Consider the following 26651-nt stretch of genomic DNA (forward strand, 5'->3'; position numbering starts at 1 on the left):
TTTTGCAAAGATATGTAGCCATTTTAATTTTTTAAATTATATTTCATTGAAGACTTCTGCATTTTTGCACGTTTTATAATGGGAAAGTTTTTCCTGCTTATTATCAGAAATAGAGATCTCTATCACTGTTCCATTTATTAGTGGTTTATTTCTATTCTTCCCTTTCTAATCTTCTTTTAGATGGACATTGAAATGTCTGATTTATTTTCATTTTTGTGGTTTTTTTTTTTTTATATTTCTACCATTTATGCTGTGTTCAGGGAGTATTCTTCAGATATACAGCTCATTATTTGCTTTCAGTTGTTTGTTCTACTCTTCATTCCAGTTATTTTTGTTCAGTAAATATAATTTAAATTTTCTTGATTTCTAGTAGACTTTTTGGTTGGATTATTTTTCTTATTGTCTGAGAGTACTATCCTATTCAGTTTTTCTCTATTTACTTTGTTGACATGGATTAAATTTTTTTTTGAATTTTTCTATTTATTTGTTTGTTGAGTTCAGTTTTTATTCAAACTTCTGACTTTCTGGAAGATACTATATGATTCCTATTTTGGGTCCCATCTCTGGGATTGACAATCTTCTGTGTCCATGGAGTCTGTAGAGCAGCAACAGGTGGGCTGTGGTGCTGGGATTTGCATTCAGACATGTTGCTAGTAAAAGTAAGGCACCCTCAGGCTAAGTTATTAAGAGGTGAGTTGTCTTCAATCTCTTGGAGTCTCAGGCTCTCCTAGTTGCCTCTGGTCCCTGGAAACTCTACCCTGTCTCTGACTCAGGTTCTGAAACTCACAGACCTTACTTGGCAGTAGAAACCCTCATCACAGATGTCTGGTTCTTGGAGAGGCTATTCTAGATATTATAACATAAAAACTTTAACATATGAAAATGCACTGTTTATTAACTTTCCTCTTTTTACCATGTTCCTGATAATGTAACAGTCTTGGAACATTTTAACTACAGTCACCCTCTTTCATCTTTTGTGCCATTGTTTTAGTATATTTTAATATTCTCTATGTTACTCACTATTGTTAAGAGTATTGTTAAGAGCATAAAGTAACAATAGTTACTTTATTAACTTATTTATTATTTATTAACTTATTATTTATTTATTTATAAAGTAACAAGGGTTACTTTATGCTCTTAAGAATTACTTATATTTATTTACCTATTTAACATTTTCCCTCTTTCTTGCAGATCTGAACTTCAAACAGACATAATTTTCATTTGGTCTAAAAAACTTCCTTTAGTATTTCCTTTGGTGCATGTCAACTCATAATAAATTCTGGGTTTTTTTTTTAACACGGTAAAAACACCTTTATTTCATCTTTTTTTTTTTTTGTCAAGGATATTTTGCTTGATATAGAATTCCTATTTGGCAGTTTCTTTTCTATCATCATAAATTTAAACATATTCTGTGTTCCATTGTCTTCTGGCTTTTAGACTTTCTATAAGTAAATTATTTCTCAGTTTTATTGTTATTCTGTGAAGATCATGTCTTCTACTCTTTGGTTTTCAGTAATTTAATTTTTATATTCCTGGACTTGGACTATTTTTTATTGTCTTAGTTTGTTTGGGTGCTGTAACAAAATACCACAAAGTGCCTTACACAGCAGACATTTATTTCTCATGATTCTGGAAGCTAGGAGGTCCAAGATTCAGTTCTTGATGAGCGCTCCTTTCCGCGCACACAGAGGGCTGTCTTCTCACTGTCTTCACATGGGGAACAGAGGGATTTCTGGTGTCTCTTCTTATAAGGTTAATAATCACATCACGAGAGCTCTACATACACAAAATTCCCTCCCGAAAGCCCCATCTCCAGGTATTTTCACATTGCAGGTTAGAGCTTCAACATATGCATTTGTGGGAACAACACAAATATTCAGTCCATAACAATTCTATTTATCAGTCTGAGCCTTGATGTATTTTGTTGCTTTTCTAATATTTCCATCCTCTATCTCCTCAAGTACCCCTCCAATATACTGCATGTCTTGTGTCCCTGTTTCTATTGTGTATTTTTTAAGTTAAAACTTTTTTATATGCATTATTTTTGTTTTAAGGCTGGACCTTGTATTTCAAAACATTTTAGAGATAATTTGAGGCTTTTAATAGTGTTATCTTTACTCATAGAGAACCTATGTTTGTCCTGATTGCTAAGGACAATCAAATGTTGGTGTTTATTTTCTGTGAGGGCATGTCTATTAGCTTTTACAAGTCCTAGTTACAAGCTTTTTCTGTTTACTAGATACTCTTTGGCAGTTCAGGCTCCTTCGGCCCATAGCACTCATGAGGACCCATTCAGCTTTTCGGACTCCTGGCATCTATTTTTGAGATCACCGACACTGACACAGGAATAGTGATGCCAAACATTGAGCTTGCTTCTCTTGACACCTCTTTTCCAAATCTTGGTGGTAAATATTTTATAACTTTGTAGGCCTCTGACATATTCAAATAGGGTTTGATAGATAAATAGATAAATAGATAGATAGATAGATAGATAGAATCCAACCTTTCTATTGGTTTTCTTTGCACAGGTTGGTCCTAGATAATCTAGTCTGCCATTGTGGGAAGCACAACCTCAAGAGGCCTATGTTTCAGCCTCAAGACTATCACCAAACTGCAAAATATTTTGACCTTCTGAGTTTTCTTTTTCTCATTTTTCTCCAGGAACCATTATCTGTCATGCTCACTTCACGGGAAATTGAGAAGATCATATGATGTAATAGATAAAAAGATGTTCAAATATGTAACCACATACAGTACTTAGGCAATCTGCTCCCCCAGTGACAGCTAATTGTGTGAGCACTTGTTGAACTCTTACCATGTGCCAGGCAGTGGTATACATAATTTATGAGTGTTTATGCATTAATCTTCACAGGCATTGTTATTAAACAACTTACAAATGTGGAAGCTGCAGCACAGATCATTTAATTAAATAAGTAAAAGTCACAGAGGATCAGAGGTACTAGAATTCAACAGGGTAATATAGAATGGAAAAAGTGAATTTACAGAGTAGGAATACATGTGGCCAATTGAGTTTATGAAAGTCATTATTTGTTCAATCAAATTTGAAATGCTAAAAAATTGGATACCATATTGGTGATATTTTAACAACATAGATATCTCATTCACTAGAGGATATCCATATTGGTGTAGTCTTTCTGGAGGGGGAAATTTGCCATATGCTTCAAAAGACTTAAAATGGTTTTATAATCTTATTGAGTTTTGCAAATTCTGAGATTATGTCCTAAGGAAGTTATTAGATACACTCATCAAGATGTATTAAGTAATATCACAGAATGCTTTAAGGGACATCACTGAAATGACATTATTCATGTAAATATCTTTTAAATGGTAAATACTCAATAAGTTATTTTGTACAAGGATATTAATTAAATATTATTTATCATAACAAAAAAATAGGAACAGGAATGATGATCTACAATAAGATAGTGGTTAAATAAATTAAATTATATCCATATAGGGGCACCTGGGGTGCTCAGTGGGTTAAAGCCTCTGCCTTCGGCTCAGGTCATGATCCCATAGTCCTGGAATCGAGCCCCGTGTCGGGCTCTCTGCTTGGCAGGGAGCCTGCTTCCTCCTCTCTATCTGCCTCTCTGCCTACTTGTGATCGCTCTGTCAAATAAATAAATAAATTCTTAAAAAAATTATATCCATATAGAGAAATATGATCTGTCCTTAAGAATTCTATTTTCAAAAATATTTAATGACATAATAAGGCACATAATATAATAACTGAAAAAGGCCACAAAATATAAAATTGTGCATACAGTATGATTTCTAACATATATGTTAATGTATATGTATATGCACATACATTTCTCTAATCTATATGTGCATTATCTAATCTATATGTGCATTGTAGCCTCGCAAATGTCAAACATTGTCCTTAAGGTTTCAAACTATTTTTCCATTCTCTTTGAAACTAAAGTAACACGTCTCTACCTTCTTGAACTTTCATCTGCATGGCATCAGGCTGACAACTGATGGTGGGCGATCCTTTTCCTCATTCCTGTCTAAACACACAGCTTCTTTCCCCTTCTTCTCTGCCCCCTTCTACACACTTCCTGTTTGCTCTGCTGTAGTTTAAAAGCTTTGGCGCTATTCACATGTCTGTCTTCACATATTCAGCATTGCCCACAGAGGCTGGCTGAAAAAAATTCCTATAAACTTTTTAAGTGAGCTGATTAATTTTTCTTTTTTACATTTTCTGAAGGCTTTTCCTAATGAACATAAAACCTAGATTTTCCCCATACTCTCAAATTGAGAATATGGGTATGCATGCGAGAGTGTGTATTTGATGTGTGTGTGTTTTGCTCCAGCTATGACTGTGTACCCATTTTCAAAAGCATCTCATCTCAGTTAGTTCCTGATGTAGTGCTAGTCTACCACCAAATAGATCATTGTGTTCTTTGCTTCAGAGACTAAGAAAGGGAGCTGAGAACAACTCTGGGGAAATAGATCATTCAAAATATTTCACTTAGTTGAATTGATAATGTCTTTGTTTGTATTCCCTTTAGATTTCTAAGCATTTCTGACAAATATTTTAAAAAAAGCCTAGCTCTTTTGCATTCATATTGAACAGTTAGCTTTGGGTATTGTTAATTATTTATTAAAAAACGCTTTTCTCTTCCGATGTGTGTGTATCAAGAAGTTGTTTGTATGCATAAATGTGGCTGCCAGACCAAAAGGTTTCCCACAAGAATGTATCTCTGAGTTTGACTTTAGAAGAGTTGGAGTATATTGTGGGGATGGGGAGTATCATATTGAGATGATTTTTGTATACATTCATCAGTTCTATAGAATGAGGTACTTCTGTCTCAGATAGCTTTTGTTCATACTCAGACAAAATATTGGTGGGCATTAAATGTACCTGGAATTCCATTCAGTCTGTACCCTGGAAGGGTATTTGGCTGGTGGTCACTGAGTATATTCTTAAAGGAATCAGAAACTCGGGTGATCACAGTAAAAGGTTGATTTTTCTCAAGGGTTTTCTCTCCAGCATCCCAGAAAAGCACTTTGTGACTCCAGAGTCTTCATCCTAGTGCTCTTTTACCACATACCTTTGGAAATGTCAGCTAGCAGACAAAAGCAGCAACACATAGGACACCAGGGATTGTCTCTTAAGTGCAAGTCCTGGAGATTGTTATGTGGGTCATTTTTCTGCCCTGCCTGAAGTGGAGATCAGCCCAGACTCTGTGCAGCATCATTCTGGGGGAGGGAAAAGGTAAAACATGCAAAAATTATCACTTAGAAGGTTTGTCCATAAAACATGTATAGATTATTCATCCCACAAATGTTTACTAAGCTTACTGTGGGTGGTACATAATGGAAAGGGTGATGATGGGAGGCAGTTTGCTGCCTTCTAGGAGATCATGGAAGCCTCCTGTCACTTGTGAAGAAGCAGACTCCCAGAAAAGACACAATTAAAACTCCAAATTGGTTGGTGGCAGAATTGGGGCGAGAATCCAGGGTCCTCCTTCTCTTTCCACGTTGGCCTTCCAAACAGCGGAAGACAAACTAGTCATTGAACAATTCCCAAGCATAGCATCTTATACCCTCCTTCTCTGTGGTTTATTCCTCTCCCATACAAACTACCTAACCTCCTATTTTAGTTAATCCTCATTATTCACTTATTCATTCACTCAAATTAATATTTATTAAGCATATGTGTGTGACACAAATACTTCTCTGTACTTTTTAAATTTATATTTCACGATTTTGTAGTGTATATCCTTGTAAGCAATCACAGATTTTTGAGAGTAAGATATAAAAACAGAGGAAAAGCTGCTTGAAAATAGCTTTATTAAATGCCTACTTATGTTTCTATTGTCTCACCTCCTACTTAAAGCAATTTTATGGATTTGTGCTTTTCTTTGTTTATTTGGTAGATTGGAAATGCCAGCTTATCTGGGTCCCCAGAAACTTTTTCCAAGTGTCTTTGTAGAATATCTGTCTACTCCTTACCCCTCTCTAAAACTAAGATTTTTCTCCTCGGTGTCTGGTTGTGAGTGAACAGTTTAGTGTTTTTTATTTCGTCAACGCGATGTCTTCTCCTGTTCTGGATGCTGCATTGGAGAAATGCATCCTGAGCTTCTCTTTTGCTGCTCAGTTAAAGCCTTCTCACTGGCCCTTCAACCTACTACTTATGTCCTGCCCTCCTACATCTGCTGCAAGGACTTAATAATGGAAAAAGCATTGTGCAAGGAGGAGCTTCTGGTATATCAGAAGAACCCTAAGAAGTGATTTCCTAAAAATAGGATATTGTTAATACCCACAGTAAAGTGGGGCTTAGAGAAATATTCACTGTCAAAGACAAAGAAAGGTGGAAAAGCAAACAGCAAGCTTTGGGTACACATACCCTATTGTGTTACAGACAGGGTATTTCCCTGAAGAAATTGCTCACAGTACCTGTAAATAATAAAAACTGGTATCATTGGTGAAGCTGGAAGAAGGTTAATGTGAAAAAGGACATGGTGAATTAATATGTATATTCCGTGAATTTAAGTAGCAAGCCAGATAAGCATGACTGGGATAGTAGAGCGTCTGAGAGACCTGAGCTGGCATCTTCCTCAGTCACTGGGGAAGTGACTGCGAGCAAGTCGCGATCTTTCTGAGCTGTGAGGTCACTTGAATAGGAGTGACCTATTGATTCCTATTCACAAGGAGTTAGCATTCACCCAGAATTTGAGAGAGGGAAGGATATTCCAGGTAGAAGGAATGGAGACCAGTATGTGCAGAGGCTCAAAGGCAGGGCAGGCTGGAGCAGAAATGACGTGTGTCTGAGGACTTGCCAGTGACCTATGTAAACAGGTATGTGCACAGAGAGAGTGGCAGGTGATAGGACACAAATAAAGAGCAGAACACCTGCTACAAAATGATGCTGTGCTTGAGCTTTTGGACAGTAGTAAGGTATTAAATTTCAGACTGCCATATAGAATCTTCATTTTGGAAGGATTTTTTTTTTGGGGGGGGGATATAGTGTGGAGATAAGCCAGAAAAGTAAAGCTGGAGGCAGAGAAAGTGGTGGAAGGGCTGCTGTAAAATGATGAGAGTCTGCCATGGGGGTTGGCAGCATCATTGGCAAGGAGAGGGCATACTTAAGAGCTGCTTAGAAGGCAAGATTGCCTTGACTCACTGATCAATTTTACGTGATGGTGGATAAAAAGGAAGAGTCTTAGTGAGCTCTCAGATTTCTCACCTTCGGTGGTACCATGGATTCAGCTAGGAAAACTAAGGGAGACAATTTCTGAATTGAGTGTTATGCTTGCGACCTCCACTAGGTGGTGATGAAGAGAGCGCTCATTACCGCGGATAACAACTTGATAAGGACTCCTCCACAGATCACGGCAGTGCCTAATGTGGTTACCCACCAGAGCTGTACATCTGAGTACAGAGGGAAGTGGGGTGGAAAGCCTGTAAATCATCAAGGCAGGTTGCTAGCAGCCAGCAGTTCTATCCAGGCCAGAGGGCTCAATGCAAGCAGAAAGTCAGATAGATCCATAAAGTCTGGGCTATGAGCTCAGTTAGGCACTATTTTTGGCAGAGGCAGTGATTGCTCTGGTTGGCTGCAAAGGAAAGGACAATGCTGAATTTTGTCTGCAGGTTTCTTTCTTAGGAGCTATAAGTTCTGGCACTTTTTGCTTATTTAAAGCATCCATCCATCCATCTATCCATCATTTGTCCACCCATCCTTCTACCATTCACTGGCCAATCAATGTGTGGCATTCTTGGGGCTAAGAATCAGAGATACAGAGATTACCACATACATTTCCTGTCATTAGGAGCTCAGTCTACATAACCAGCTGCAGAGGTTTGTCCTTCTTTCTGCCAAGAAAAGGACAGGGATCCTTCAAGAACAAGACCTTCACACCTGTGTAGGAAGGCCAAGAGGACTGAAGTATGCTGCTACTCATCTACTTAAAATTATTCTGTGACTCTCTATTGCTATGGCATAAAGTTACTTGGCCTGATACACACAAGCTTCCCTTGCCTTTTTGTGTGTCCTAAGCTTCTGTCTCTGTGCCCCGCACTTTATATTTTAGCAATGCTGAATAGAAAACAGGATTTCAACCTAGGAAACCTAGGTTTTCATTTTTTGTTTGTAATTATTTATTTGGAATTCTTCTTCTTATCATTTGTCTGAAAGACTCCTAATTTATTTTTGAAAACAGAATTAAGGAATCACCTCCTGTATGAAGTCTGCTAATTGTCTAAGCAGAAGTGACCTCTGAGTGTGTCTCAAGAATCAACCTCACTTTATTTCAAATCACAGAGCAGCTACTTCATGGAAATGTGACCTTGGGCATAGTTACTTAAGTTCTCTGAACCTTAGTTTCCACTCCACATACCCACTTTAAAAGATGGTTATAATTAGAAATATATTTCAATTATATATACAATACATTCATATGTAAATATGTATGAAGTGTCACCTAAGGAGTGGATGTGTAATAACAACTTTTACTTTTATGTAGTAATAACTTTTTGTTTGCTTCCCACAATAACAACTTTTACAATTTCTTTAAGACCACATGGTTTCTCCTATCATCACTTGCATCATAGCCTCCATTCCTTCCTGTGGCAGCTAGTTTCCATAGTTCCTCTATGAACCAGTCCTCTGCATTCATGCTTTCTGAGTACTGAATTGTTCATTTAATTTGGGCTGGTCTGGGATTCACTTATAACCTAAAGAATATGTCTAAAGTATCTTCAGGTGACCTCCAAGCCTAGGCTAGAGGAAGCCCCATGCTTTCTACAGTGGTCTCTTAGAACACTAGTTCTGGAGGAAGTCAGACACCATGGATGATGTCTGAGTCCCTGAGCCCACTATGGTGAAATAATCCCAAGCTAGCCATAAAGAGAGGTCACATCAAGGTAGGGATGCTTAGTCATCCCTAGATGCTTCACTGTCCCAACCCAGAGAGCAGATCTTTGAATAAGGAGGCCATCTCAACATCCAGACTTGTCAAAACCTCAGATATTTCCAGCTCTTCCAACATCTGACAGGCATGGATCAGAGGGATTTCAAGTGAGAATTTCCCCATGGAACCTAGTGTATCAATCCATCAAGTAGTGTGAGATAGTGATACGTGGTTGTTTTAAGCTGTGAAATGTTGGAGTCTGTAATAGAAAACTGGATCACTTACTTTCTCTGGAAAGTTCATCCTTAGGTTAGGTGGGATGCTCCTGCCCTATGAGGTCCTACCACAAAGCACGGGAGGGGCTACCACAGCATTCTTTGCTGTCCTGACTTACCTGTTTTCTTCCTGCATGTCTCTATATGCAATGTGAGTGGAGACCATGCCTGTCTGGTCTGCTCCAGTACCTAGCAGGGACTGCCTGTCAGGTAAGTGGGATAAAACAGACTTTTGACTAAATATAATATTTACACTATAATGTACTTAGATGTTTCCCCCTCAGTCATGAGCTCCTATGAGATAGGGCTCAGTAAAAAAAGATTAATCATTATACCACAGAAATTTCTTGTGAGGAAATGAAAATGATGTCTATGAAACACAATAAATTAGGCATATGGTCAGTGTTCATTAAATATTAGGTGACATACTACTGAGTCTGCAGGTTGGACACTCGACCCAGCATGTAGTAGATGCTCATTAAATGCTTGTTGAGCTCAGCAAAAGTGAATGGACCAGAACGGAGGACCACCAACCAGTGAGGCCCAGAGAAAAGTGCTTGGTGTGGAAGCAGAAAACTGATTCCTAACTTGGAAGGGCCTAAGATCTGATCACTGGGGACTTTCCTTCCACTCATCCCACACTTGGAGATGGAGTGAGGGTGAGAGTAACCACAGATACCAGGGTGAGGACATGTCTGAGGACATTTCTCCCTCCCAGAACTGACAGAAATTGACAAGAGTGTAAAAGAGATGGCCAAAGACAAGCACCAGCCAAGGCAAAAGCAATGGAAAGACAAAAACGAGATAACAAATTCAAGTCCCACAGTGAGCTATTTGGTCAGGAAAGGCCACAGCTTGCTCTGCCCCGTGAGCAGGAGCCAAACCCAGTGCTCTCCTCCACTCCACTCCACAAGACTGAGGCTGCAAGTGCTCGCTTGTCTCTGTCAGCTGCTGGCTCCATCTTAGTTTGCCAGTGGTCCTCCAACTAGTGAGGAAGCTGCTCACTCTCCTAGATCTGTCCTGCTGTCCCCTCAGGCTTGTTAGACGTGGCATGTCCTTCTTGGCTGTGATACTACAATCCCCCTCAACAAAGGCACTGCACTGATACCCCAACTATCCAGTCTTACCTCACCTACTCCTAGGAGAGGACCAAACTATGTTGCTGATTTGAAGGCAGAGCTCAAGAAAAGGAATGTATTAATACTGCAATAGTGCAGTATTAGAGGTCTGAAATGTTGCTTCCTTCCATCTACACTTCAAAGCCCCAACCACTTGAGGCTCTGCAGCCACTCACTCAGTGTGGAAGAACCAGGGAAAATGACCATGGGCACCATCTCAATCCACAATATCTCTACTTTTCTCTCCTTTTTCCACTTTGACCCTGAAAAGAGTAAACCTCAAGCAAATTTCTAGACCAACTTTCTGCCTTTCCCTCCGAAATGTTAAGAAATATTTTCATTCAGGAGAAACCATTCTGATAGTGAGATAAATGGGCTAGCTGGCTGGCCAGCTATTTCCATGAACCTCATGGCTCCAGCTTCACAGTGTTCACTTCTAGTGCTTGTTGGTATGAAGCTGGGTCCATCCACTGATGCCCCATTCACCTCACCTGTCAGTCAGCCTGTAGGACTCTGAGAGAAAAGTAGCTGGTGCATCAATTTGTAGAGCTTGAGATTGTACTTGACTGGTCTGACATCATATTTTTTTAAATACATTTATCATTTTATGTGACAAACATAGACACAGTACTTACGATATGTCAAGTACTCTTCTAGCATGCAAGAAATATTAATTTACTTGGGGCGCCTGGGTGGCTCAGTGGGTTAAAGCCGCTGCCTCGGCTCAGGTCGTGATCTCAGGGTCCTGGGATTGAGCCCTGCATTGGGTTCCCTGCTCAGGGAGGAGCCTGCTTCCTCCTCTCTCTGCCTACCTCTCTGCCTACCTATGATCTCTCTCTCTGTCAAAAAAAAAAATATTAATTTACTTAATCTTCCTAACAGTCCTATAAAGGGGCATCATTATTACATCTATTTAGAAATATTATCCCCGAGAGAAAGTTGAAACATGGAAAGGCTAAGGCTAAAAGACAGCAAATAAATAGCAAAACTGGAGTTGCCAGATTTAGCCACATAAATTTTGACAACATATAAAGTTTTAGTGTAAGTATATCCCATACAATCTTCACTGTTTATCTGAAATTCACATTTAATTGGGCATCCTCTATTTTATCTGGCAATCCTAAGCAAATCAAAATGGAACTCAGGCAATCTGGCTCCCAAGCCACCTGTCTCATATCCCTACCTGAACCATGAAGCACTTGGGGTTTTAGAATTTTTTTTTTTTTTAAAGATTTTATTAATCCATTTGACAGAGATCACAAGCAGGCAGAGAGGCAGGCAGAGAGAGAGAGAGAGAAGGAAGCAGGCTCCCGGCTGAGCAGAGAGCCCGACATGGGGCTCGATCCTAAGACCCTGGGATCATGACCTGAGCCGAAGGCAGCGGCCCAACCCACCGAGCCACCCAGGCGCCCCGGGGTTTTAGAATTTTTTGATTCTCACTCAGGAGCAATGAACATTCTTTTTCTTGGTCCAAACAAAGCTCAGTCCCAGAATTACCTCTACTGCCATTTGTTCTCACTTGCTTATTTTGTACCATGTGCTTCTGTTGTAAGCAACACTCTCATTAATGCAGGAGAATCCTCTGATATATCATGAATGGACATTTATAAAGAAAATGGAGAGGCAATACTATCCCATATCTTTTTTCTGATTTGAGGCTTCCTTTCCATGGGGGCATAGGAAAATGGGACTCACAAATAAGAGAATGTGGAAAAAAAAATTGCTCTCATACCAGCTGCTCTTTTTCAAGTTTTTAAAACAGAAAGGCAAGCATTTCTTCACCGAGTTAGTGACATTTTCTCATTCTGCTGCATGTGATATTCACACTGATTCCAATTATGTGCAAAGAAGCTTCCAAGAGTTCAGCTTTAAAGGGCCACAGGTTTTCCTCTCAATTGGATGGAAACACTTTAAATCATTCCCACCTCACGCTAGCTGTGGTCATTGTTTTCTTTATAGCTAACTTTCTTCTTTCTTTCCTAAGCATGGTACAAAAGGTGGGAGGTTACTTTAAAGAAAAGCACTTATTTTTAACAATAAACCAAGATCAGTGGAGAAGGTAGAATTAGACAGTTCCTGCAAAGTGAAAAACAAAATAAGACATTACATAAAAAAAAAAGGATTTTCAGAGAAAATGGAGTTGCTGACTTTTAAAAATACACAATATACAAAATAAAACACAGTGTTTTATTTTTCTGAGGTCACTTCACATTTCCAGGCTTTTAACATCTGCTTCAATATTAAGAACACGCATATCTCAGCAAGAAACATAACCTGTAATTTGATGAATATAGGTTCCTCTCTCTCCTTTCTTACAACATTGGTTACATTATTCTCTGAATGCTTTGGTGATGTGTTACATAAGTTTACAGGTATCCTATGAGAACTTCAAGGGTAACCCACATGTTCTGATGTTTTGTAGTGATTGGGAGGCTAAAATTTTGAGTGGGGCTTTTCATGAAGCTAATTGAGGAGAACTTGAGGAAAAGGTCTAATGATGTAAAAGACTGTACATGTGTCCATGTGTGTGCATACATGGTCAGGTATGCATGTGTGTACATGCTTCATGTGTGTCTACGTGTGCACATGTGTGCATGGATGCTTTGCGTCTGTGCATGTGTGTGTGTGTGCAAGCATGTGTGTAGGTGTGTATATTTGGAAGGAGGGTGGAAAGATTTTCTAGGATAGAATCTCTTTATTGCATAGGAAATAACAGATATTAGGCCTGGAAATGAGCTAGCTAGAACATCTGCTAAGCTATTCATTTTTCTTCTGTTCTTTTTTTTTTTTTTAAGATTTTATTTATTTATTTGAAAGCTGAGGATCACAAGTAGGCAGAGAGTCAGGCAGAGAGACGGGGCGGGAAGCAGGCTCCCCACCGAGCAGAGAGCAGGATGTGGGGCTTGATCCCGGGACCCCGGGACCATGACCGGAGCCAAAGGCAGAGGCTTTAACCCACTGAGCCACCCAGGCACCCCGCTTCTGTTCTTTTATTCAACTTGCACTTGCTAAATCAGAGCCCCTCTCATAGGGCTGCAGAGGGAGGCCTTGGTGGCAGATGAGGGCTCAGTGTTTTCCTACCAATTTATGCAGCATTGGGTTGTTTCCTGCTTTTTTCTAGACCATGTGAATGTGTGGATTACTCTAGGAAGAGTCACAGTGCCCTTTCCTAACTCAGGGACAAGATGTGTTGAAACATCTGGAAGAGCATTTCTCAAGATGTCCAACCATCTTGTTCAATCACCTATATTAGAAGCCTGTGGGACATACAGGGAGCTTGTTAAGCCACTGATCCAGACACTGTTGGATTTCTGGGTATTAGAAATACTCTCTCATTCCCAGTATACTTTCCTGGTTCACCTCGCCAGCAGCAGCACAGGATCTGAGGACTCCTGCAGTGTTATCCCAAATCAATGGTAAGCTGCAAAGCATTTATATGCCTTGGCATCTCCTGCTGGCCAAGAGCAGCCTGTTATGGGTGTCAGGGACTCAATGAGGGGTTGCTGGTGATTTTGACACTGGTGTTTAGGAAAGCGTGATACTGGAGGACTCTACTTTGTCCAGCCCTCTGACCTGCATCTTTTGAGGGGATTTATTATCCCAAGTGTTTATTTAGGGACCAAGTATTTCTGAAACACCTACCATGAACTGACACTGTGACTGTGAAAAGGGGCAAGGACACTGATAACCATGGGGTGCTCCACTCTTAAACTTTCAGCGGACACAGAAAATGGAGAGAGTAGGGCCATGCTGAGTTTAGAAGCACTCACTCTGCACTTATTGCGGAACATTTTTTTTTTTTTTTTTTTTTTTTGGTGTTGTGTCAAGCAGAATAGGTGACACAGAAAGAAGGTGGGATTTGGAGTCACAGCAAAATTTGTTGAAATTCTAGGAATTCCTAGAAATTCTAGGAATTCCTCTTAGGATCCCCCTTCCCCTGGGGGTGGATGTCTTGCCCCAGAGCCAGAGCTAAGCCTGCTTCCAGATGGAGGCTCCTGGGGTGAGACTCAGGGAGAATCCCACAGTGTCAAAGCTTGTCTTACCAACCCTTGGGCACGAGGCCACATGTGCACCTTATCCAGTCTGGCCCCCAGGAACCTAGCCAAGAGAGCAGGAAGGGCTGGGATGGAGGGAGCTGGCAGGCCGCGAGCGAGACCTCAACAAGGTCCCCCCCAGCAGCGCAGCCCGCAGCCAGGCAGCGGGGGGATTAATGGCACTCGGGTCTGAGCACCTTGGGCAGAGGAGGAAGAGCTCGGCTGTTGTTAGTGACCCACCAGAGCAGCCTTTGGTCCACTGATTTTGGAGAAATGACAACTCTTCTGAGCCTCAGTACCTGAATTTCACAGAAAATGACAGTGCCAGCTTCACATTGCTCTTGTGCAAATGAAAATGAGTTTGGCGATGTGGAAAATGTAATCTGAAGATCAGTTTCTGGCATATGGTGGGTAGTCTGGCCTAATTAGGTGGAGATACACAATAGGTCACTTGAATGACAGGTGGCTGTGGTAGGTAGGATAATGGCCCCCTATACTTGTCCAGGTCCTAATCCCCATAGCCTGCGACTGCATCACCCTGCATGGCAAAAGGGACTTTGCAGATGTGGTTAAGTTAAGCATTTTGATATGGGGAGATTATCCTGGATTATCAGGCACACCAAGGTTTAATCACAAAGGTCCTTGCAGGAGGAAAGTAGGAAGCTCAGAGTCAGAGACAGAGATAGGATGACAGAAGCAGAAGTCAGGGGCACTTGGGTGACTCAGTCAGTTAAGTGTCTGCCTTCAGCTCAGGTCATGAGCTCAGGGTCCTGGGATAGAGCCCCATATTGAGCTCCCTGCTCATCTGGGGGTCTGCTTGTCTCTCATCCTCCTCCTCTGTGCATTCTCTCTCTCTCTCTTTCTCACAAATAAATAAATAAAATCTTCCAAAAAAAAAAAAAAAAGAAGCAGAGGTCAGAGCCAGAGAGATTTGAGGTTTGAAGGATGGAGATAAGGGTCAGGAGCCAAGGAACACAGGCAAACTCTAGAAGCTGTAAAACACAAGGAAACAGTTTCTCTCTTTGAACCCTGAGAAAGGACACAGTGCAGCCAACAACTAACTTTCTTTCTTTCTTTTTCTTTTTCTTTTTTTTTTTTTTTAAGCAAAGTTAGACACTGCTCGACTTCTGACTTCCACAGACTGAATAGGACACATATTTGTATTGGTTTAAGCTGCTAAACTTCTGGTAATTTATTACATCAGCAATAGGAAACTGATGCAGGGTTGTTTTAATTCCTGCTCCAGTTATAGCATGCATCAGGAAATCTTTTCATGTCTGAGAGACGTGGGTGGAGCTAGCTCAGCTCTCAGTGGGCTAGAGTAAGGATTATATGTTTGTCAACCTCAAAACGCCTCCTTTGGATCACCATAGGAGAGGGGCTAGTAGACCTCATTGAGAGGACATGATATCCACTTGACCAATGAGCTTGACCTGGGCACTCAGAGGCTCCTCACTCCCTCCCCTGTCCTTGGAATGTAGGTTCCACTTGCCTTCCCCACTTCCAGAGGCTGCTCCAAGGATACAGTCTTGAGATGGTGATGTGATGTGGTGCTGAGAATACTTACAGGGTATATGGACTGAACCCAGATAGGGCTCTTTAATAAGCTTAAGATTTGGTGGATGTCTGTGGGAATCTATTTGCCACCCAAGAAAAGTCTCACAGGTAAGTTATCTTGAGTAATAAGTCTGCCACCTACCAATCTGGAAAGGCTTCCTTTCTTCAGTCTTTTTCCATTCTTTGAATACAGGGACCAGTTTCAGATTTCACCTAGGAAGCTCCAGATGGGGCTGTGAACTAACAAGAGGGAATCTATATTTGGAAATGAATGCTCACTCAGGGCCCTCAGAAGCAGGTCCATGACACCTTAGGGCAAGTGTTCAAAGGAACTTCCATAGTAAAATCTTCTGTAGCATGGTATAGATACATACCAACTGAGGGACTTGGGAGCTGGTGCTCATAGCAAGTAAGCACTTGTCCATCTGCCCGCCATTCCTCCCCCTTCCTCCTCCCTTCCTCCCTCCCTTCCTTCTTTCCCTCTTTCTTTGTATTTCCTGACACCAGTTAGTCAGCCTTGTAGTTCTAACAGGACATCATGTGTGCATGGATATATAACTAATTCCATTTTAATAGCATAATGTTAACTATATCTGTGCTTATATAGACATATTATGATCTACCAGTTTATCTATTTTATTATTTAACACAGAATATGAATCCACGTTGCAGCATATATTTCTATAAAAAAGGGGCCTCAACAGAATCTATAGTAATGGACACACACTCACAGCCATTACTTAAATCCTGACTCAGTAGCTTCCCCTTCCTGCAGATCCAAAGGAGCTATAGATGTGTCCTTTAGTATTCCTTCATACAGAGGAATAAAGCACTGGTGTGTATAGTATAAAAACCTGAAAGCAGGAAATACCTGAATGCTGAAAACCAAAATACTACCATGTTCTCTGAAAGTAATAGCAGAAATGGCTTTTATGCAAAGTCTCTGATGGTTTTAAGGCTTAGGTTCTGCTGGGATAGTGATCATGTTGATGCTGTTCATTTCTGAGTAGATTTCCATTCTGTGGGAAAGACACCTGCATGGGCTAGTATGGGGTAGGGTTACATAACCTGGGTTGGATCCAAGAAGTGATTTGTTCTATCGGATAGGAAAATCCAGGTTGTTCCTAGAGGAGGAGTAGGTGACTTAGTATTGAAGAGTGAGTTTTAAGCAAAGATAAAAAGCAAATGGGCAGAGTTGTACAATCAGGAAACATGGGGTGGGTGGTGGTGGTCTATGTATACCAGTTTGGTACATTCAGAGGACAGACACAGAGTTGTGGGAAATAATCAAAACACTGGTGACACTTATGACTCCTCTGCATGGAGCACTGTCAAGGGTAAGCCATTTCTATGCACTGGAACGCAATAGGGACAATTGGTGGGCACCATCATTAACCACATTTTACAGGTGAGGATATTGAGGCACAGCAGGTGATGGAGCTTGTTTTCAAACTCAGGCAGCCTGGTTCCAGTGCCCCTATTCACAATGCACTCCCTTAATCCTTCCCACATCCGTAACCTCACTTGCATTGGAGGTGCTTCTACCTAGACCCTAGTTCCCCCTCACCAAGTCATGGCACTGGATCTGCTCCTCTGGACAGGATGCCTTATGTGAGCTCCCTGGTCACTGAAGCTTGGGTCTCCAGTGGATCCTTGCTATTCTGTCTGTTTGGGCTCTTGGCTTCCCTGTTTTCATGGATAGGATGAGCCATGCTCCCAGCCCCATGGAGCTTGTTCCTGTTTCTCCACTCAGTTGATCCACGTCAGAATTGCCCAGACTCCTAACACAGAGATGATGAAAAGGATTGTGAGGGGATGCATGAACAGATCCTGGAGATGGGGTCAGGAAAGGGACTTTCTTACTAGGTTCTAACCTTGTGGTGCCATAGTCTGTGAGCTAGTGGGATGTACAGTACAGGATGGACACATTTTAACAAAGTATGGTGTTGAGCAGGACTACTGCTTTCCAGAGCCCAGATTTCAGTGTGGAGTCAATGGGCAGTGGAAATACTGAGAATTGTACATCCATCAATCAGGGAGAAGCCAGATGCATAAGGAATCTTCTTCTCAGGAAGCTGAGAACTGAATGAGAGTGAGATGAGTTCTCTTTCTTCAGGTCTGATATCAGTAACCTGCAGATTTAAAAGATAGTAACTGACTACCAACTGACTATGCCATGTACTGATTGTTTGGGGGCAAGATCTTGAACCTAATTGACCCTCTTTTTTCCTATTTGTAAGGTGTTAGCTCTTTTGGATTATCTTGAGCATGAAATAAGGTGACTTTTAATATCACTAAGTTTTGGGATAGTTCGTTCTGCAACAGTTGATAATGGACTTGAGCTATAAAGGAAGAGATGACAAGTGCATCTCAGTCAAAGGGCAGGGCTTCAGGAAGGGGTAGATCTAGAAGCTCAGACACTATTATTCAGATTCCTTCACTTTCCTTCTCTGAGAGATTCTTCCTACATTGTTCTTCATTATTAGTCAGATTCTCTGCATATGATAACAAAAATGTCCACAAATAGCTCAACCTTCTTTCCTGTCAAGTTAGGAGCCCTTGCAGAAAGAGATTTCTTTCCCAGTAACTGCAGAAAAGCCCTGGCCTTTGCTCTTCTTCACACCAATGGGGTAACATGCCCAGACCCAGCCAGTCACTGTGGCCTAGCAAGCCATCTCCAGTATCCTCTACCCACTCTGCAGCCTGGGCAAATTTTAACCCTACACTACACAGTAACAGGAAGTGAGGTGAGATGGGGAAAGGCTGGTTCCCGCAAATAATATTGAAGTGCTATTCTTGGAAAAATAGTGGATGTTGGGAAGGCAGGTGGACACTTGCCAGCTCCAGTCGTTATTAGTCAGGGTTGGGCCTGGATTTGGGTTTGGTCAGGAATTAAATCACATGGGGCACCTGGGAGGTGCAGTCAGTTAAGATTCTGACTCTTGTCAGAGTCAGATTCTGACTCTGATCTCAGGGTCATGAGATTAAGCCCCACATCGGGCTCCATGCTCAGCAGGCAGTCTGCTTAAGACTCTCTCCCTCTCCCTCTGCCTCTCCCCCCTACTCTTTCTTTCTCTAAAATAAACAAATCTTTTAAAAAAGAGTTAAATCACACAGAGTCTTTGACATAGACTCATGCACTGTAGTGTGGAGGAGACTCACAGGAACACCAACCAGTATGACAGGCTTGCAAGTGCTGTGGTGCATATGAACAAAGAGGAAGCAATCTGATGACCTGAGGTGGGGATATCCTTCTGCAGCGATGATTTCCTAATTTATTGGGTAGATAGCCAGGGGACCAGCCTCATTGCAGAGCCCACAGTCTGGCAACTGTCTCACTAATCTGGATACTTTACATGGGACTTTGCATGGACTAACTCGCAGCAACGGGAGTCATTGTGGCAATATTGAGAAGGATGGCTCAGAGAATCACCTGAGAACCAGGAAAAAAATGAATCGCCCTTTTACAAACTCCCCAAATAATAAAATAAATCAGCTGGATTATTCAGTGATGGAATGCTCTGCTCTCTGGCCAGGGGGGCTCCGCAAGTTATTACTGGCTAACAATAGCTTGTTCAAGTGCCTGGGCATAGGAAAATCAAACTGTACAGGTCCTGGTCATCTGAAAGAGGAAACCCATTCCAAGTGTGAGCTATTAGTTCTGCTCTGAATATCACCATTATTAACTGCAGGGCTTTAGTGAAATCTCCAACCTGCTGAATCTCAATCCTCATCAACTGTCCAGGAAAATGACTGTGGCAGGTGCTAATTGGTGATTATAGGGAAGAATATCTTTGGACTGCAAAAAAGTGCGCCAGGTGCTAACAAGTTGTAATGACAGGCCTCCCCTGGGAGGCAGATGCTCTTTGGGTGAATGTATTGGCTTCTGTAGAAATCGGTCTGTATTCCTTTCCCTTCCCACCTGTTTCTCTCTGTCTCCTTTTCCTGCCCTCTGTCCCCAGTCCTCTCTCTGCCCTCTCCAGGGCTCTGCTCAAATCAGAAGCTGACTTCACCTTCTGACTTCTCCAGCCTGAGCTTCCACTTGGGAGGAACTCCAATCTTGCTTCAGTTTCTGGCTCCACCAGCATAAGATTTGTGACTTGTCAGGCCACCTAATATCTCTATTGATTTGATTTTCCTCAATCCCAAATTGAGGTGATAATTGATCTGACCTCAGAGAGTGGTTTACTGAGTACTGTGAATGCAGCACAGTGCTAGGAACACAGAGACCTTTAATCAGATCTAAATTCCTATTTAACCCTTCCCTTTCTTTCCCCAGTGTTTATACCATCATTTCTGACTAGATTATGAACTACAAAATGCTACAGAGAGAAATGACATTATTATTAATATTATTTATTTTCCCTCATTATGTAGTTTAACACTTTGCTCATCAGAAACACTCAGTAAATAATTATTAAATGAATATATGTCCATTTCAATAATACTTGTTTTTAAGGTCCTGCTAATTTTTCTCCTCCAGGAAGCCCTGAGAGATTCCCTTAGTGTTTTCTACATAGAACTATGGCCACTACATTGTTTTGTTAGTACCAATGCATGGGATCCCATGTCTCTTTTCCAGACATGTAGTTCTCCCTCTGTGCTTTCTTGTCTCTTTCCTCGTGTGGTCTACTGATTGCCATTTTCCCATTGAGGTGTTCTTTTTTTTTTTTTAATCATTTTTTAAAATTTTCTTTTCAGCATAACAGAATTAATTGTTTTTGTACCACACCCAGTGCTCCATACAATCCATGCCCTCCTTAATACCCTCCACCTGGCTCCTCCAACCTCCCACCCCTTCAAAACCCCGAGATTGTTTTTTAGAGTCCATAGTCTCTCATGGTTCACCTCCCCTTCAAATTTCCCTCAATTCCCTTCTCTCAATCTCCCCATGTCCTCCATGTTGTTTGTTATGCTCCACAAGTAAGTGAAACCATATGATAATTGACTCTCTCTGCTTGACTTACTTCACTCAGCATAATCTCTTCCAGTCCCGTCCATGTTGCTACAAAAGTTGGGTATTCGTTCTTTCTGATGGAGGCATAATACTCCGTAGTGTGTATGGACCACATCTTCCTTATCCATTCATCTGTTGAAGGGCATCTTGGTTCTTTCCACAGTTGGGTGACCGTGACAATTTCTGCTATAAACATTGGGGGTACAGATGGCCCTTCTTTTCACTACATCTGTATCTTTGTGATAAATACCCAGTAGTGCAATTGCAGGGTCATAGGGAAGCTTTATTTTTAATTTTTTGAGGAATCTCCACACTGTTCTCCAAAGAGGCTGCACCAAACTTGCATTCCCACCACCAGTGGAAGAGGGTTCCCCTTTCTCCACATCCTCTCCAACACACGTTGTTTCCTGTCTTGCTAATTTTGGCCATTCTAACTGGTGTAAGGTGATATCTGAATGTAGTTTTAATTTGAATCTCCCTGATGGCTAGTGATGATGAACATTTTTTCATGTGTCTGATAGCCATTTGTATGTCTTCATTGGAGAAGTGTCTGTTCATATCTTCTGCCCATTTTTTGATATGATTATCTGTTTTATGTGTTTTGAGTTTGAGAAGTTCTTTTAGAACCTGGATATCAGCCTTTTGTCTGTACTGTCATTTGCAAACATCTTCTCCCATTCCGTGGGCTGCCTCTTTGTTTTGTTGACTGTTTCCTTGCTGTGCAGAAGCTTTTGGTTTTGATAAAGTCCCAAAAGTTCATTTTCGCTTTTGTTTCCTTTGCCTTTGGAGACATATCTTGAAAGAAGTTGCTGTGGCTGATATCAAAGAGGTTACTGTTCTCCTTTAGGATTCTGACGAATTCCTGTCTCACATTGAGGTCTTTTATCCATTTCAAGTTTATCTTTGTGTACAGTGTAAGAGAATGTTCAAGTTTCATTCTTCTACATATAGTTGTCCAATTTTCCCATCACCAATTATTGAAGAGACTATCTTTTTTCCACTGTATATTTTTTCCTGCTTCTTTGAAGATTATTTGGCCATAGAGTTGAGGGCTGATATCTGGGCTCTCTACTCTATTCCACTGGTCTATGTGTCTGTTTTTATGCCAGTACCATGCTGTCTTGATGATCACAGCTTTGTAGTAAAGCTTAAAATCAGGTAACATGATGCCGCCAGTTTTATTTTTGTTTTTCAACATTTCCTTAACGATTCGGGGTCTCTTCTGATTCCATACAAATTTTTGGATTATTTACTCCAGCTCTTTGAAAAATACCGGTGGAATTTTGATCAGAATGGGATTAAAAGTATAGATTGCTCTAGGCAGTATAGACATTTTAACAATGTTTATTCTTCTGATCCAAGAGCATGAAATGGTCTTCCATCTTTTTGTGTATTCTTCAATTTCTTTCATGAATGTTCTGTAGTTCCTTGAGTACAGATCCTTTACCTCTTTTGTTAGGTTCATTCCCAGATATCTTATGGTTCTTGGTGCTATAATGGAGTCGATTCTCTACTTTCCCTTTTGGTGTTTTTATTTTTAGTGTATAAGAAAGCCACTGATTTCTATACATTGACTTTGTATCCTGCCACGTTACTGAATAGCTGTATGAGTTCTAGTAGTTTGGGCGTGGAGTCTTTTGGGTTTTTCATATAAAGAATCATGTCATCTGTGAAGAGAGAGAGTTTGACTTCTTCATTGCCAATTTGGATACATTTTATTTCTCTTTGTTGTCTCATTGCTGTTGCTAGGACTTCTAATACTATGCAGAACAAGAGTGGTGAGAGTGGGCATCCTTGTCATGTTCCTGATCTCAAAGGGAAGGCTGTCAGCTTTTTCCCATTGAGGATGATATTTGCTGTGGGTCTTTAATAGACAGATTTTATGAACTTCAGGAATGTTTCCTCTATCCCTATACTTTGAAGATTTTTTTAAATTTATTTTTTATTTATTTTCAGCATAACAGTATTCATTATTTTTGTACCACACCCAGTGCTCCATGCTATCCGTGCCCTCTATAATACCCACCACTTGGTACCCCGACCTCCCATCCCCCATCCCTTCAAAACCCTCAGATTGTTTTTCAGAGTCATAGTCTCTCATGGTTCACCTCCCCTTCCAATTTACCCCAACTTCCTTCTCTTCTCTATCTCCCCATGTCCTCCATGCTATTTGTTATGCTCCACAAATAAGTGAAACCATATGATACTTGACTCTCTCTGCTTGACTTATTTCACTCAGCATCATTTCTTCCAGTCCTGTCCATGTTGCTACAAAAGTTGGGTATTCATCCTTTCTGATGGAGGCATAATACTCCATAGTGTATATGGACCACATCTTCCTTATCCATTTGTCCATTGAAGGGCATCTTGGTTCTTTCCACAGTTTGGCGACTGTGGCCATCGCTGCTATAAACATTGGGGTACAGATGGCCCTTCTTTTCACTACATCTGTATCTTTGGGGTAAATACCCAGTAGTGCAATGGCAGGGTCATAGGGAAGTTCTATTTTTAGTGGGTTAAGCCGCTGCCTTCAGCTCGGGTCATGATCTCGGGGTCCTGGGATCGAGTCCCGCATTGGGCTCTCTGCTCAGCGGGGAGCCTGCTTCCTCCTCTCTCTCTCTCTGCCCGCCTCTCTGCCTACTTGTGATCTCTATCTGTCAAATAAATAAATAAAATCTTTAAAAAAACACTATTAAGAGATTGTGATTATCACCTTGCATGGATGAGAAAAAGAAGACTCTGAAATAGTAACAACTGTAATTTTTATAGAAACCAAACTTTTTGGCCTAGCCCACAGCATGTACTATCTCATCAGGATGCAACAAACTTGCAAAGTATGTATAGTAGCCTTATTTTAGATTTCTGACAATTAATTTTTTTAATAAAAAGTGAATTAATTTTTCTGTCTGAAGTTACACAGTGGTGGAGAGTATCTCCAGAAATTGAGAAACTAGAATTTAAAACTTTACCAGATAGATTTTGCCATATTGCAAACCCTCAACATGTAGTGATTTAAAACAGTTTTTGTAGTTTGTAATTATGTGTATCAGGCTAAAGAGTTCTTGGTCTGGATTAAAGCCTGGTTCTGCTTTCTTGAGTAGATTCCTACTCTGCACTTTTAGCTTTGCCTTCTCAGAAATCTTTTCTTTACTGTAAAAAGTGGTCGGTGTCACAACTGGGTAATTTTGTCAACCTAAGTCCTGTCTGTGGGTCTTCTGGCATTTTGAATAATCTCAGTTCCTTTTTGTCCAAGACATTGGCCCTTTTATTATTGGAAGTCCTTACAAATTTTGTGTACTTTCTGTTTATCAGGTTGTACTCCAATCCATTTGGTAAAAGCCACACCCATGATTGCTTGAGGCATGCTTCCCTCTTGTAGCCTTATAAATACTTATCTTAGTTTATTCCCAGATATCTTATTTTTGGTGTGATTGTAAATGGGAGTCTTTTCTTCATTTCTCTTTCTGCTACTTCATTATTAGTGTATAGGAATGCAACAGATTTCTCCACATTGATTTCATATCCTGCTACTTTACTTAATTCATTTATCTGTTCTCCCACTTTTTTTGGTGGAGTCTTTAGGGATTTCTATATATAGCAAAAAATATAAAATGCTAAAGCAAAGGATACATTTATAGCAGCATTATTTACAATAGTCAAGATATGGAAGCAGCCAAAGTGTCCACCAATTCAGAAATGGATAAAGATATGGTGTATATATTACTCAGCTCTAAAAGGAAGTGAAATCTTGCCGTTTGTAATAACGTGGATGGAGCCAGAGTATATAATGCTAAGTGAAATAACTTAATGAAAGACAAATATAAATGATTTCACTCATATGTGGAATTTAAGAAACAAAATAAACAAGCAAAGGTGGGGGGAAGGAGAAAGAGACAAACAAGAAACAGACTCTTAGCTATAGAGAACAAACTGATGGTTACCAGAGGAGAGGTGGGTGGGGAGACAGATGATGGCGATTAAGGAATATGCTTGCTGTGATGAGCACTAAGTGATGTATGAAAGTGTTGAATCACTATATTATATATCTGAAACTAATGTAATACTGTATGTTAACTATACTGGAATAAAATAAAATAAAATAAAAAACAAGTAATTATCTTGGAGTTAGCTTTTTGTAAGAGCAAATCCTTAAGATGCTTAGGAACATCTTTGCTTTGTTGAAAAGATCTACTAAGCACCACGGTAAATCTTTCACCAGTCTTAACAAAGGAAATTACAGCCACATTTTGTTTTGATTGTTGGCCCAAGAACTCACATCACTTAGAATTTTTTTCCCATTTGGGTACTAAGAATAAGAACGATATTATTTTCTAACCTGACAAGTGTAGGCTTCAACGTATATCCTCTATCTTCTTCATGCCGTCTAAATGGTTCTTTATTTTAGCTTATTCCTCTTGTGATATTTTTTTAGCTTTTCTGCATCCAGCTGACACTACAACATTCTGTCTGGACATCTCCTTAGCCAGATCAAAAGTTATAAACTACATGCTCTATTCCTCTAATTATTCCAGGTAACAGCTTTGCAAACTGTTCTATTGTGCAGAATATGTCATTATTTTTCTAGCTGCTCTAGCAGTTTCCTTATCAATATACCTACTTCCACTAAAATTTTGCTCCCCTTGCTAAGGGTTTTCTTGCTGCTTTTTCTGAACTCATCCATTGCCCAGTTGCAAGGTCAATGCCAAGTTTTGGAGGGTTTGTGGCCAGCAGTAGTATCCCACTTCTAAGTGCTTCCTTATTAACTCCATTTTGCTGCATTACAAACCACCCTAAATCACAGTGGCTTTAAACAATAGCCATATATTTAGCTTACACATTCTGTTGGCTACCTGGGCAGTTATTTGTTTGTCTCATGTGTCTTTACTGAGAGAGTAGATTGGCCAGTTGTTGGATAGTCTATGGTTGTCTCACATATCTGGCAATTGGCTGAAACAATAAGGGAGACAGGTCAACATATTTATCACTCTTTAGTAGGCTTCCTTAGGCTTCTTCACTTGGTGGTGGGTCAAGCATTCCAAAAAAAAAAAAAAAAAAACAAGAAGACAAACTTCACTAAGCAATTATTTTTCATGCCTCTGCTTATCTCATGATGGCTGATGCTCCATTGGCCAAAGCAAGTCATGTGGCCAACCCAGATTCAAGTGCAAGAAAAACAGACCCCGTCCTCTGATGGATTGGGATGAAATATGGGCTGTTTTTCAGTCTACAACAAAACCTTAGCTGACTGGAGTCAACAGTCTAGCATTTAATCACTGTCCACATGGTCTCAAGTTAAACATCTCACTGAAATCCATATAGCCAATGAATCTGTTAGAAAAAAAGAAAAAGTTAAATTTCCAATACCAACTAATACTTGTAACTACTTAAAAGTAAAATATAATTCTCTGCTTTAGATCATTATAACTGCATAATGATGAGGGCAGTGAGATATTTTGGACATTAAGAGAAGAAAGTTCACACATTACTATGGGATTATTGTTCTATACTTTAATTCAAACGTCAAGACAAAAAAAGAAAGGAAATTGGGATAGTGAATGAAACTTTCAACGTGCTAGAAAAAATAGGTGGTTCATCTCTAGGCCTATAGAGATTGGTTTAAATTCTTTTAAGGAGTAGGAAGGTTCACAAACTCAGGGCAATACAGCAAGGTGTTTTGCTTCATTGCATGCCAATTTAGTAACCATACCACTTCACACTTTATTCACACTTGGTTTACATAGTTTCTTAGTTTCATTCATTCTCTTAACTTCCAAAGTGCCTGATAGCAATGGTGCACAGTATTATCACCATTTCAAAGATTGCTGAGATAA

This window comes from Mustela lutreola, chromosome 3 (assembly GCF_030435805.1).
Source record: "Mustela lutreola isolate mMusLut2 chromosome 3, mMusLut2.pri, whole genome shotgun sequence".
Lineage (NCBI taxonomy): Eukaryota > Metazoa > Chordata > Mammalia > Carnivora > Mustelidae > Mustela > Mustela lutreola.